Source organism: Phyllobates terribilis, unplaced genomic scaffold (genome assembly GCF_046119375.1).
Source record: "Phyllobates terribilis strain yellow unplaced genomic scaffold, ASM4611937v1 Scaffold_2__4_contigs__length_985480577, whole genome shotgun sequence".
Classification (NCBI taxonomy): Eukaryota; Metazoa; Chordata; class Amphibia; order Anura; family Dendrobatidae; genus Phyllobates; species Phyllobates terribilis.
Genome location: NW_027362762.1, coordinates 83801559 through 83814886, shown reverse-complemented (window position 1 = coordinate 83814886; position 13328 = coordinate 83801559). Strand labels below are relative to the sequence as shown.

At 45.3% G+C, this 13328-nt stretch overlaps 1 protein-coding gene across 3 annotated transcripts in view; it reads left to right on the top strand.

The window, feature by feature from the left end:
• The window catches only part of AMOTL1 (angiomotin like 1), a 186945-nt gene that overhangs the window by 111714 nt on the left and 61903 nt on the right, over positions 1–13328 (top strand). The window lies entirely within an intron of this gene.

Sequence of the window (13328 nt, the reverse complement as noted above, 5' to 3'; positions counted from 1 at the left end):
GGCAGCAACCAACAGAATGGTTTTTAACAGGGAAAAATGCAAAGTACTACATCTGGGCAATAAAAATGAAAAAAGCATATACAGAATGGGAGGAATAGAGCTAAGCAACAGTACATGTGAAAAAGACTTAGGTATACTAATAGATCATAGACTGAACATGAGTCAACAGTGTGATGCAGCAGCAAAAAAGGCAAATACAATTCTGGGATGTATTAACAGAAGCATACAGTCTAGATCACGTGAAGTCATTATCGGTCTTTACTCCTCTTTGGTCAGACCTCATCTGGAATACTGTGTACAGTTTTGGGCACCACATTTTAAAAAAGACATAGACAAACTGGAGCAAGTTCAGAGAAGAGCGACCAGAATGGTGACTGGTCTGCAAACCATGTCCTATGAGGAACGGTTGCAGGATTTGGGAATGTTTAGCTTGCAAAAAAGAAGACTGAGAGGAGACTTAATAGCTGTCTACAAATATGTCAAGGGCTGTCACATTGTAGAAGGATCATCTTTATTGTCATTTGCACAAGGAAAGACTAGAAGCAATGGGATGAAACTAAATGGGAGGAGACACAGATTAGATATTAGAAAAAACTTTTTGACAGTTAGGGTGATTAATGAGTGGAACAGGCTGCCACGAGAGGTGGTGAGTTCCCCTTCAATGGACGTCTTCAAACAGAGGCTGGACAGACATCTGTCTGAGATGATTTAGTGAATCCTGCTTTGAGCAGGGGGTTGGACCAGATGACCCAGGAGGTCCCTTCCAACTCTACCATTCTATGATTCTATGATTCTACACCAGAAAAAAAGGTTTTTCCTCTTACCCTTTTGGTGGCCAAAATATTCTCTACCTCATAGATGTTCTCAGTGGAGACTGGCGCTGGAGTGGTACCTGGAGCATCAGAAAAATAATTAAGAACAACTGGTTTGAGGAGAGATACGTGGAAGGAGTTGGGAATCCGTAAGGTGGCCGGGAGTTTTAGCTTGTAAGCCACGGGATTAATTTGCTTGAGAACCTCAAACGGACCGATGAACCGCGGACCCAACTTATACGATGGCATTTTGAGCCGAACATGTTTGGTGGAGAGCCAGACCCTGTCTCCCGGACGGAATTGAGGCGGATCCAGACGTCTCTTATCGGCATGTTTCTTCATCCGCTCAGAGGACCGAAGAAGTGTGGATCTAGTGTTCTCCCAAATGGTAGAAAATTCGCTGACCAAAGACTCCGCGGCAGGATTGTCCACAGAAGCGGAGACGGGAAATGGAATCTGGGGGTGTTGGCTGTAGACCACAAAGAACAGGGATTTGGAAGAAAACTCATTCTCATGGTTGTTATGGGAGAACTCAGCCCAGGGCAGGAGCTCAATCCAATCGTTATGGTGAGCATTGACAAAATGCCGGAGAAAGCTGGTGGGGACCTAGTTGATAAGTTCCACTTGACCATTGGAATGGGGATGATAAGCAGAGGAGAAGTCCAGAGTGACATCCAGCAGATTACACTTAGCTCTCCAGAACCCCGCGATCAGACACAATGTGGAGAGGAAGGCCGTGGAGACAAAAGATGTGATGGAAGAAGTCCTTAGCCAGTTCAGATGCGGACGGGAGACCAGGCAGAGGGATAAAGTGGGCCATTTTAGAAAAGCGGTCAGCGACCACCCAAATGACCGTTCAACTGGCAGAAACAGGGAGATCCGTAATAAAGTCCATAGCTATGTGTTGCCACGGGGCGGAAGGTACGGGTAAAGGCAGGAGACGGCCGGCGGGAAGATGCCTGGGAACTTTGTTACGGGAGCAGGAGGAACAAGCCGTGCCAAAATCCGCAACATCCTTGCGTAGAGAGGGCCACCAGTAATGCCGGGCGATGAGCAGGAAGGTCTTCCTCTGGCCTTCATCGCTGGCTAGTTTGGATGAATGACCCCAGAGAAGAACCTTCTTACGATCCGGAACAGCTACAAAAGTTTTACCGGGTGGAAGACGAGACAGGTCAAACGGGGCCACAGGCATTACTCTGGAGGGGTCGATGATATGCAGAGGCTCCTCCTCTTGGTCGGAGGACAGGAATGAGCGGGATAGAGCGCCGGCCTTAGTGTTCTTGTCCGCAGGGCGGTAGTGTAGAGTAAAGCAGAATCGGGCAAAGAACAGAGACCACCGGGCCTGACGTGGATTGAGTCTCTGGGCATTTTGTAAATAGGCCAGGTTTTTGTGGTCTGTGTAGATGACTACCGGGTGCAGAGCCCCTTCCAGCAGGTAGCGCCACTCCTCCAGCGCCAATTTGATGGCAAGCAGCTCCCAATCTCCTATGGAGTATTTGCGCTCGGATAAGGAGAAGAGCTTGGAGAAGAAGCTGCAGGTTACCATTCTTCCGGATGGTGATTTCTGGGTGAGCACCGCTCCGGCTCCGGAGGAGGAAGCATCAACCTCCAGGAAGAACTGCTTGTTGCAATCGGACGGTGCAGCACTGGAGCAGAGGAGAAGGCTTGTTTTAGGGAGACAAAGGCCTCCTCCGCTTCGGAAGTCCATTCCTTGGGATTTGCTCCCTTACAGGTGAGCGCGGAGATGGGAGCGGTCCGGGAGGAGAAATGAGGGATGAAGAGGCGGTAATAATTTGCGAAGCCCAGGAATCACTGAATCGCCTTCAACCCCTCCGGTCGGGGCCATTTTAAGACGGCAGAAACCTTCTCGGGATCCATCCGAAGATAATATATCCCAGGAACGGAAGGGAAGTCTGCTCAAAGAGACATTTCTCAAATTTTGCGTAGAGACGATTCTGCCGCAGCCTTAGCAGAACCTAACGAACATTCCTCCGGTGTGTGGGCAGATCCGGAGAGAAGACCAAGATATCGTCTAGGTACACCACTACGCAAGAATACAAGAGATTTCGGAAGATGTCGTTAACCAGCTCCTAGAAGGCGGTGCAAGGAGGGACCAGAGGGGCGTGACTAAGTATCTACTCAGCCTGCCCAAGGTCGCACGGCGACTCAGTCGACTCCGTGAACCAGGGAGGGACCGAGCAGAGGGAGCAGGTGCCACTCTGGGACCGACTTTGTATGAGAGCAGGTGACTCCCACGGGTCAGAAGGCAGGAACGGACCGGTATAGTGGAAGAGCACGGCAGGCAGGCTCATAGCCAGACAGGTGCTCTGGGTAGGCAAGCTGGCGGGCACAACAGGTAACAGGCAGGTGCTTCCAGGTAAGCAGGCTGGTGGGCACGGCAGATAACAGGCAGGTGCTTCCTGGTAAGCAGGCAGGCGGGCACGGCAGGTAACAGTCAGGTGCTTCCAGGTAAGCAGGCGGGCAGAGCCCATAGACAGACTGGCGGACTGGACTGTAGGCAGACTGTCGGGCTGGAAAGTAGTCAGACTGGCGGACTGGACTGAAGAACAGACTGGCGGACAGGACTGACTTGCAGAGGACATGAGAGCTGAAGCAAAGTAAGTATAACAGTGCAACAACCTTGCACGGGCACCTCCATATTGGAGGAGGTGCCTTTTATAGAGAAAGCCCTCCGGCCATTGGTCGGGGACTTTTTAGGACGGCGCGCGCGGCCCCTTTACGAAGGAGGGAGCGCGCGCGCCCTAAGCACAGTGCCGGGGAAGATGCATGCACCAGCAGCAGGGAGGCCGGAAGACGCCGGAGCAGGACCGCGGTGGTAGGGGGGACGGCGTCTCTGCCTGGCAGGGGGCTGAGATGCCGATGCTACAGTTTTTACATAAACTTGATGTATTTGTCAAGAAAAGTTGAAAAACATTAAATGCTGATTGTTCTTCAGTAACAATAGAAATATTCGAAAAAGAGATCTACAAAATTCTGAAGCATCAAAACTGTGAAAATCATAACTTGTATCAGGCTCCCAACTTTTGGCTACGACTCTCTTGACGATCACCCTCACTTTAGATTAGATTTTTCGTGATGGATTATTAATCCCTTAGTGTATTTGGCCAAAAATCCAGAGACGTTTGCTTGTTATGCGCTCTTCATACTAAATTAATTATATTCAATCTTTAAATTCTGTGTACACGGCATGGTGTAAAAATGAAAAAAATAAAACTCATCACTCAGCAAAAATGAAGCCCCAGAAGAATAATTTTTAAATGCAGCTTGGTGAAAGCCTCCTTAATCACCCTGGTGGTTGAGGTCCTCTGAAAACTGCAGCATTCGCTCTTCTTAAATTTTTGACTTGCGAGTTCAGCATTATGTAGATTCTCAAGTAAGTGCATTTGTCAAGTGCATTTTCAGATGTGGCAGAGATTTTTCCGTGCACCTGCATGTATTACATGTAACACGAGATATCTAACATGTAGGACATGATGCCCCATAGTTTTATACTTGGAGACAAACATCGGAAAAGGATTTTCAGTGCCCAAGTGAAGGAAATCCCTCAAATTTGTTCTTAACAGTGCACCTTTTCCATGCCTATCCTCTTTCCTGCCTTCCACGCCTCTTCCCATCGGCATAATCAACGGTGAAGTATACCTGCGTCAAGCACCAAAAACTTTCCGGAATTGCTGCTTCACAGGTTTCTTCTGTGACCAGGAGAACCACCAACTCTTCTAGGAGGTCTCCCATTTTTCCAGGAGCTTCTTGGATCTTTTTGAAGAGTTGGTAAGTATCCTTACATTTTTTTTTTGACAGATTTTTAGTCCATGCTTTAAATTGGTGAAAAATCTGTGTCTGAATGTGACCATCATGGGGAATTTAACAGATTTTAGAAGAAGAGGACAACCCAGTAGCGTTCAGATAGTTGACCAAACAAAACCGCGTGGTTGCATCCATAACACTTAGTTTCTAAATAGATAATTTACCACCTTTTGGCTTATTTTCCTAGGGTATGTGTATATAGAGGAATCTCTCCCTTTAAGCAGTAGTTAAACTAACTTTTTATAAAATATTTCTCCCATTATTACCAGGCCGGTTCGAAATTTAATAACTTCAGAGAGAAGCTTTGAAGAAATTGCTGATGCATCTCGCTCCACGTCTTGCTGTTAATTCACAGTCAATTGGAGATGTGGTATATCAGGCAGGCAGTAAGTGTAGTCGTTCGCTGCCTGGTGTCTAATCATGGTGATGAAGTGCGGAGGATTATACAAGTTCTATACTTCTCATATGATAGTAAACTTCACATCTTTCATTTATATAGCACGGTTACTAAGATAGTCGGCCATTCCACATGTCCATACATTATATGTAAAGTCTTTGCGATGACAAGTGGAATAGAATAATGGCTGGCCTGCCATGACCTCCACATAGAATGGGAAAAAGTGAACACAAGTGGATGATTACATATTCTTGAGTAGTATTGTGCCTGTTCACAGTAGCGTAGCATGAGGATGGTTGTACTTATGCCAAATTCTATGTGAAAAATTCCTTCCCTCCTTGGACCAGCGGTGAGGAATCTCCAAGGCACCGAGCGTCACGTTGGCGGAGTTAGTGCCCGAGTTGGGTGAGTAGAGCAGCCAGTAGCCACTTTGTCATTTCGGTAGCTGCTGACAGATCTTATGCAGAGCGCAGCAGTCAAAATGACTTTGTCATCGGCTGCTGCGCTCTGCATAGGCAGTGGCCAAGATGACAAAGCTCTCAGTATAATGAAGTGAGCTTTGTCATCTCAGTTGCTGTCTATGCTGAGCGCAGCAGCCGATGACAAACTCATTTCGACTGCTGCGCTTTGCATAGGCAGCGACCAAGATGATAGAGGCCGAGCAGATAGTATTGAATCACTTTTGCTGCACTGTGGTGTCCTACAACACTACACCTCTCTATTCTCAATTGTGTGAGAGGAGAAATCGACATCTGATGGGAGACTAGTCCCAAATTTAAAAAAAGTGTCGCCTGTAAAAAAAAAAAAAAATCAAAAACTAACATTATAATAAATTTTACATTTTTGCACACTTTTTCTAATCCTAAAAGGGTTAAGGATAGGATTAGGGACAGGGCTAGGGTTAGGGTAATAAAATACTTAAATAAAAACACAAAAAATTTAATAAAAATAAATAAAATGTAAAAAAATATATATAACACTGTATAACATTTTTAAAATGTTGTGGCAGATGTCAGTATAAAACTAGAGGATCAAAGGGCAATCTATAATTAATCATTGTTTTTATTACATCAATTACAAAATATTACATTAATATTTTATTAATATACATGTGTTGGTGGGATAAGGGGTTTAATACTGGAGCGGTAGAAAAGGCTCCAAGTACTAAAGGTTCTTGGCCTAGAGGGAACAAAATACTCGCCTTTTGCCCCTGGTGATGGCAACTCTTGCTATAGCGCTGCTCAGGGTGGATTTGTGGATTTTCTAGACTTTTAATTCAATCAAGTCATCTCTGATACAGCTCCAGCCTTTTCATTTTAGGTTCAGCTCAAATTAACTATTGTAGCACCCTATTATATATTTTTGGCTGTGCATATTTATAGTTTATTTTTTCCCTGTCAGTGGAAGGTTGGCAGCACTTAAAAGGACTGCCATGGACAGGCTTGGCGCTAGCCACTCCATCTAGCAGATCTCAGGGGAACTTTGAATTTCACCTGTTAACCCCTCTACAGAGATATGGACTTACAGAGGGCTCCCTGGAGTAGCTGCTGGCTGGTGGAGTGGGCTGGCATGAAATGGTCAGAATGGCAAGTCAGGTTTAGGGGTGGTAGAAAGGACACTAAGTACTAAAGGTCCATGGTGTAGCGGGCACAAAATGCTCGCCTTTTGCCCCTGGTGATGGCAACTCATGCTATACCACTGCACGGGGTGAATTTGTGGATCTCCTAGACTTATTTGTATTTACTAGTACTCAATCAAGTCATCTCTGGTACAACTTTGGCCTCTGCATGCACTTTAAGGGGAGACCTAAGGAGCTGAGACCCATGATCTTTCCAGTACATAAACTCTATATATCTTTCACTGAACCAAGCTGTTTGGGTGCACTGTCGGTGGAAGGATGGCTGCACTTGAAGGGACTTCCAAGGACAGGCTTTGCGCTAGCCACTCCATCTTGCAAATCAAAGGGTAACTCTGGCTTTCATCCATTATCCCCTTTACAGAGATATGGACTTACGCAGGGGCTCCTAGGTTAAGTTCACAGAGTGGTTGCTGGCTGGTGAAGTAGGCTGGCATGAAATGGTCAGAATGACAGTCAACGCTAAGAGGCCAGGATCAGGAACCAAATTGTCAGGCAGTAGAACCAAAACACAAGCCTGGCTACTGCTGTTAGAACCTTGCTGTTAGTTTTTTTTTCCTTTGCTGGTCACATGACCTTGTTGGCCTATTTAGTCCTGCTCCGCCCTTCTGGCTTTGCTGGACTTCATTGTATATCTACTTTCTAGCTAGCCTGTGCTCTGTATCTAACTCTGTTAGTTTGCTTGGTCTACGGACCTCTATGTTCTATCTATTTTGTTTGTTCGTCTGTCTGCTACTATTTCTGTTAGGAGGTGTCCCATATTCCTCCCAGTCCTTAGTACTTGTAGGGATTCCCTCCCCACATCTATAGGTCTCCGTACAGACTAGATTAGGACTTTAGCAGGTCTGATCGCAGGATCAGGTTCCCTGTTACTTCGTAGGGATTCAGCTGAGTCCTATAGTAGGGACAGATCTCCTCTCTTTCCTTAGCTTTGGTAGCAGAACATAACAGTAAGTCCAGCCAGCAAATTCTCTAAGGAAAGATTTTTCTGTTCCATCATGGTGTCGGTTCAGGATTTGGCTCATCGCCTGCAGGGACTCTCTCTGGAGGTGGCCGAGCTCCGTCAGCACGTGAGTAACTGTCCTGGAGCACACTTCTTGGAGCCTAAGGTATGTTTGCCGGATTTATTTTTTGGTGAACACCGAGAATTTTTTTCATTTAAAAATGCTTGCTTATTGTATTTTCGTTTGAGACCTAAGTCCTCTGGGGATGAATCCCAGCGCGTAGGGTTCATAATGTCACTTTTGCGCAAAGAGCCTCAGGAGTGGGCCTTTTCTTTGCAACCTAGTGATTCATGCTTCAGATCAGTGGATAGTTTTTTTTCTGCTTTGGGACTATTATATGATGATCCTGACCGTGTCGCATCAGCTGAGACTGAGTTGAGACGTTTAAAACAAGGATCGGGTAATGTGGAAAAATATTGTACACATTTTCGTCGTTGGTCCACTCAAACAGGGTGGAACGATTCTGCTCTGAAAAGTCTATTTCTTGCTGGGCTCAGTGAAAGGGTTAAAGACCTGCTAATTGCTTATCCTACACCTGAGGATTTGCAACAGGCTATGCAATTAGCTATACGGGTGGATAGAAGACTGCGTGCTAGGGTTAATGAGAGCAAATCCTCTGCTATGTCAGTTTCTGGTTATGATAATGTGTGTATTAACAGTGGTGAACCGATGGAGATTGGATCGGTGGCACCTCGCTCTCAAGAAAAAGATCGTCGTTTTTCGGAAGGCTTGTGTTTCTATTGCGGAAAATCTGGTCATTTGATTAAAGGCTGTGAGCTTCGTATGAAGAAAGAAAAAAAAAAGGTCAGTCACGCCCGTATTGCCTGTTTAAATTCCAAGGGTGTATTTTTAGCTGCTTCCACGATTGCTCAGAAAAAATTGATGGAATTTCGGGTGTTTGTTGATTGTGGGTCTACACTGAATGTAATTGATGGGGGATTCGTGGAAAAACTCAATTTAAAACCTGAACCTTTATCATCCCCCATTGCTGTGGTTTCTGTGGATGGCTCCCCTTTGAAGAATATTACTCTCAAGGTCAGTGAATTTCCTCTCACTATTAATGGTGTTCACCATGAGAAATTGGATTTGGTAGTGTTGAATAACTTGCCTTCTCCAGTAATATTGGGTTTGCCCTGGTTAAAATTTCACAATCCTGTACTGGATTGGTCTACCAGTGAAATTAAATCCTGGAGCCATAAATGTTATGACAAGTGTTGTAACGGGCGTATTGCAGCTTTGGATAGGGGAGAATTGCCTGTTCCTATTCAGGATTTTTGGAGAGTTTTTTCTGAGAAAGAATCGCAGGTTTTGCCTCCCCATAGAGACTATGATTGTTCTATTGAATTTGTCCCTGGAGCGACTCTTCCTAAGAGTCGTTTATTTAACCTTACTATTCCTGAGAGGAAGGCTTTGGAGGAATACATACAGACAAGCTTGGCCGCCGGTCACATTAGGCCCTCTAAGTCTCCTGTGGCGGTTGGATTTTTTTTTGTAAAAAAAAAGAACGGCGGTTTACGTCCTTGTCTGGATTTTCGTGAGATTAACAAAATTACGGTACGCAATCCTTACCCACTGCCATTGATTCCTGATCTGTTTAACCAGTTATTGGGGGCCAAGTGGTTCTCTAAAATTGACCTTAAGGGGGCATACAATCTGTTGCGCATGAAGGAGGGTGATGAATGGAAGACTGCTTTTAACACTCCTGTGGGTCATTTTGAGAATCTGGTTATGCCTTTTGGTCTTACTAATGCTCCTGCATTTTTTCAGAATCTGATTAATGACATCCTTAGACCTTTGATCGGTAAAAATGTGGTTGTGTATTTGGATGACATTTTGATTTATTCGCCAGATCTGGAGTCTCATTGGCGGAGCGTGCGTGAGGTATTACAGTTATTAATGGACAATTCGCTTTTTGCTAAGCTGGAGAAATGTGAGTTCGCTGTACAGAGAATTAGTTTTTTGGGCTACATTATCTCCAGCAAAGGTTTTGAGATGGATCCGGTTAAGGTTCAGGCTGTGCAGGAATGGCCTAGGCCTATTGGTTTGAAATCGATACAGAGGTTTTTGGGTTTCGCCAATTACTATAGAAAGTTCATAAAAAATTTTTCTAGTATTGTCAAACCTCTGACTGATCTCACCAGGAAAGGTGCTGATGCGGTTCAGTGGTCTTCTGAGGCCATTGAAGCTTTTGTGTATCTCAAGGAGAGGTTCACCTCTGCTCCCATCCTTATGCAGCCTGATGTTACTAGGCCGTTTTTGGTTGAGGTTGATGCTTCCTCTGTGGGGGTTGGCGCAGTATTGTCTCAGGATAACGGGGATGGATTACATCCCTGTGCCTTTTTTTCAAAAAAATTTTCGGAGACTGAATTGAATTACGATATTGGTAATCGGGAATTATTGGCTATTAAACTCGCATTTGAACACTGGCGCCACTTCTTGGAAGGTGCGGAATTTCCCGTTCAGGTTCTTACGGATCATAAAAATCTGATATATCTTGATGCTGCCAAGCGCCTGAATGCCCGTCAGGCTAGGTGGGCACTGTTTTTCTCGCGGTTTAATTTCTCCGTTACTTACATCCCTGGTACTAAGAATGTTAAGGCGGATGCCTTGTCTCGCAGTTTTTCTCCCATAGTCGGTGCTGAGAAAGAGGAAAACATTTTACAAGAAGGTGTTGTGATAGCTGCTTTAGACTCCGTTTTGGAAGATGAGATTCTTAAAGCTCAGGAGAATGCCCCATCTAACACTCCTCATGGGAGGTTGTTTGTGCCTGGGACCTTTAGGAGAGATTTGTTTGTTGAGTGTCACGAATCTCGGTTGGCAGGTCATCCCGGAATCTCTGAGACCAAGAGACTGGTGGGTCGCAGTTTTTGGTGGCCTGGATGGCAGAAGGAAGTCATTAAGTGGGTGCGCCAATGTACTATATGTGCTAGATCTAAGTCCTCACATACTCCTGCTGCGGGGTTGCTTTGTCCTTTGGAGGTCCCCAGTGCTCCTTGGACACATTTGGCTATGGACTTTATAACTGACCTTCCCCCCTCTGAGGGTTTTACTGTCATATGGGTGGTCGTGGACCGTTTTAGCAAGATGTGTCACTTGGTTCCCTTCGTCAAACTGCCCTGCGCTAAAACTCTCGCTAAGGCCTTTGTCAAGGAAATTGTCAGACTTCATGGCGTTCCTACTGACATTGTTTCTGATAGGGGTCCTCAGTTCGTGGCTCGTTTTTGGCGTGCCTTTTGTGACAGGTTGGGAATTCATTTGTCGTTTTCGTCCGGATATCATCCTGAATCTAATGGCCAGACAGAAAGGAAAAACCAGGATGTTGAGCAGTTCTTGCGTTGTTTTGTGGCAGACAATCAAGAGGGGTGGTCTGAGTTTCTGCCACTTGCCGAATTTGCTCTGAACAATCATACATCTTCTTCTGCTGGTTGTTCGCCTTTTTTTTGTTGTTCTGGGAGACATCCGTCGTTTGGGTCGTTCTCCAAGTTGGGATCTGCCGTGCCTGAGGAGGAGAATTTTTCCGGTGATTTGGAAAGAGTTTGGACGGATGTGCGTGGTAATCTTCAGGAGGCCAACAGAAAATCTAAAGACTACTTTGATAGGAAACGACAGGAGGTTTTGTTCGCTGTTGGTGGCATGGTTTGGTTGTCCTCTAGGAATCTGCGGTTGAGGATTCCTTCTAAGAAATTGGGTCCCAAGTTTGTAGGGCCCTTTAAGGTGCTTCAGGTTGTCAACCAATCTGCTGTTAGGTTGGAGGTTCCTACCTCCTGGAGAATTAATCCGGTCTTTCATGTCTCTCTGTTAAAAAAAGCTGTTGTGTCGGATGGTGACGCCTCTGCCTCTGTTCCTCCGGTGGTGGAGGACGGGGAATATGAAATTTCTCGCATCCTTGACTCTAGACGGTATAGAGGTAGTTTGCAGTATCTTGTGGCCTGGAAAGGTTTCGGACCCGAGGATAACTCTTGGGTGAGGTCAGATGATGTTTCCGCGTCCAGACTTATCAGAGCGTTTCACAGGAGATTTCCTGATAAGCCTGGTCCTAGGGGATCCGGAGGATCCTCTTAGAAGGGGGGGTACTGTTAGAACCTTGCTGTTAGTTTTTTTTTCCTTTGCTGGTCACATGACCTTGTTGGCCTATTTAGTCCTGCTCCGCCCTTCTGGCTTTGCTGGACTTCATTGTATATCTACTTTCTAGCTAGCCTGTGCTCTGTATCTAACTCTGTTAGTTTGCTTGGTCTACGGACCTCTATGTTCTATCTATTTTGTTTGTTCGTCTGTCTGCTACTATTTCTGTTAGGAGGTGTCCCATATTCCTCCCAGTCCTTAGTACTTGTAGGGATTCCCTCCCCACATCTATAGGTCTCCGTACAGACTAGATTAGGACTTTAGCAGGTCTGATCGCAGGATCAGGTTCCCTGTTACATCGTAGGGATTCAGCTGAGTCCTATAGTAGGGACAGATCTCCTCTCTTTCCTTAGCTTTGGTAGCAGAACATAACAACTGCTTTGGGCCATCAAGGACATTTATGGCCTATCCATAAGATAGACCATAAATGTCAATAAAAGTGGATCCCACCTCTGGGATCTCAAGAATGAGGCCCCGGTATATGCTGTCAGGAATGGAGAGGTAGTTGGCAAATGCACGTCTCTCTCCATCCATTGCTTAGGAAAACTCCAAAATTGTAGTGCAAAAGAGCTCGGTAATTTTCCAAGAGAGGTGGAGAGAGACGCGTCCTTTGTAAGGGACTAACAATGGCCACCTGTAGGGTTTCAGCTGCAGGAGTGGAAAGGACTTTTTGAGCGACAGTTAATCTATGGCGTGAGTAAAGGCCCTTTCAGATGTCTGATAATTGTCAAATGGCGGTTCATAAGAACTCTTCTTCACAATCATTGGCCCATATAAAAATATTAAAAAATGTTTGTTGGTCTGATCGTTCAGGTGGCCATTAAATCATCAGTGTCGGCAGCACCTTGTAAATAGGGGCTGTGCTGCTGACAAAATGCATGCTGGGTGGGAAGAAATCCATCGTAATATATTCTGTGCCCCACAGTTAGTTTTGGACTGTCTGAATGCGCCTTTAAATAAGCACTGATCCACCCGCTATATTAAGTTTTGGCTGAAATGGGAGTCCCATTGGCGTAGACTGCTGCTGTTTCTCGCCCCCGTGTTTAAGATTGCCGTTGTTCTCCTCTAACCTTACCAACTCGTAGCCTACATCAAGCTTTCATAATTTCCTATAGGTCTTTAATACTTGACTTTAGTATTCTAGGTAGTTCTCATCTCATCGGTGCCTCACAGCCACAGACAGTAATTATTTGTGACGTCTATTACTGATCTCTTGTAATCTGCTTGGCAGTCAGGACCACGCATCAGAGTATTAGTCCTCTCTGGAGAGATTTTCTTGCAAGAATCAAACATGGAGCCTTCAATACGGTCGGTACATGTGTATGAGAGAAGGAAAAGAATATGCATCTTTTATAAGGCTTTGATTGAAGGTAGACGTACGGCTGGTCTCTATAAGGAAAAACCCAGTGTGACTGAGAGACAAACTTTTGAAAGGTCGTATCTAGAAGAAGCCAACGTGAGGCTCTCAAGATATTGAAGGTTAAGTGCAAGAAGTTATTCCAATATGAGCAAATTATTATATTAGAAATCTT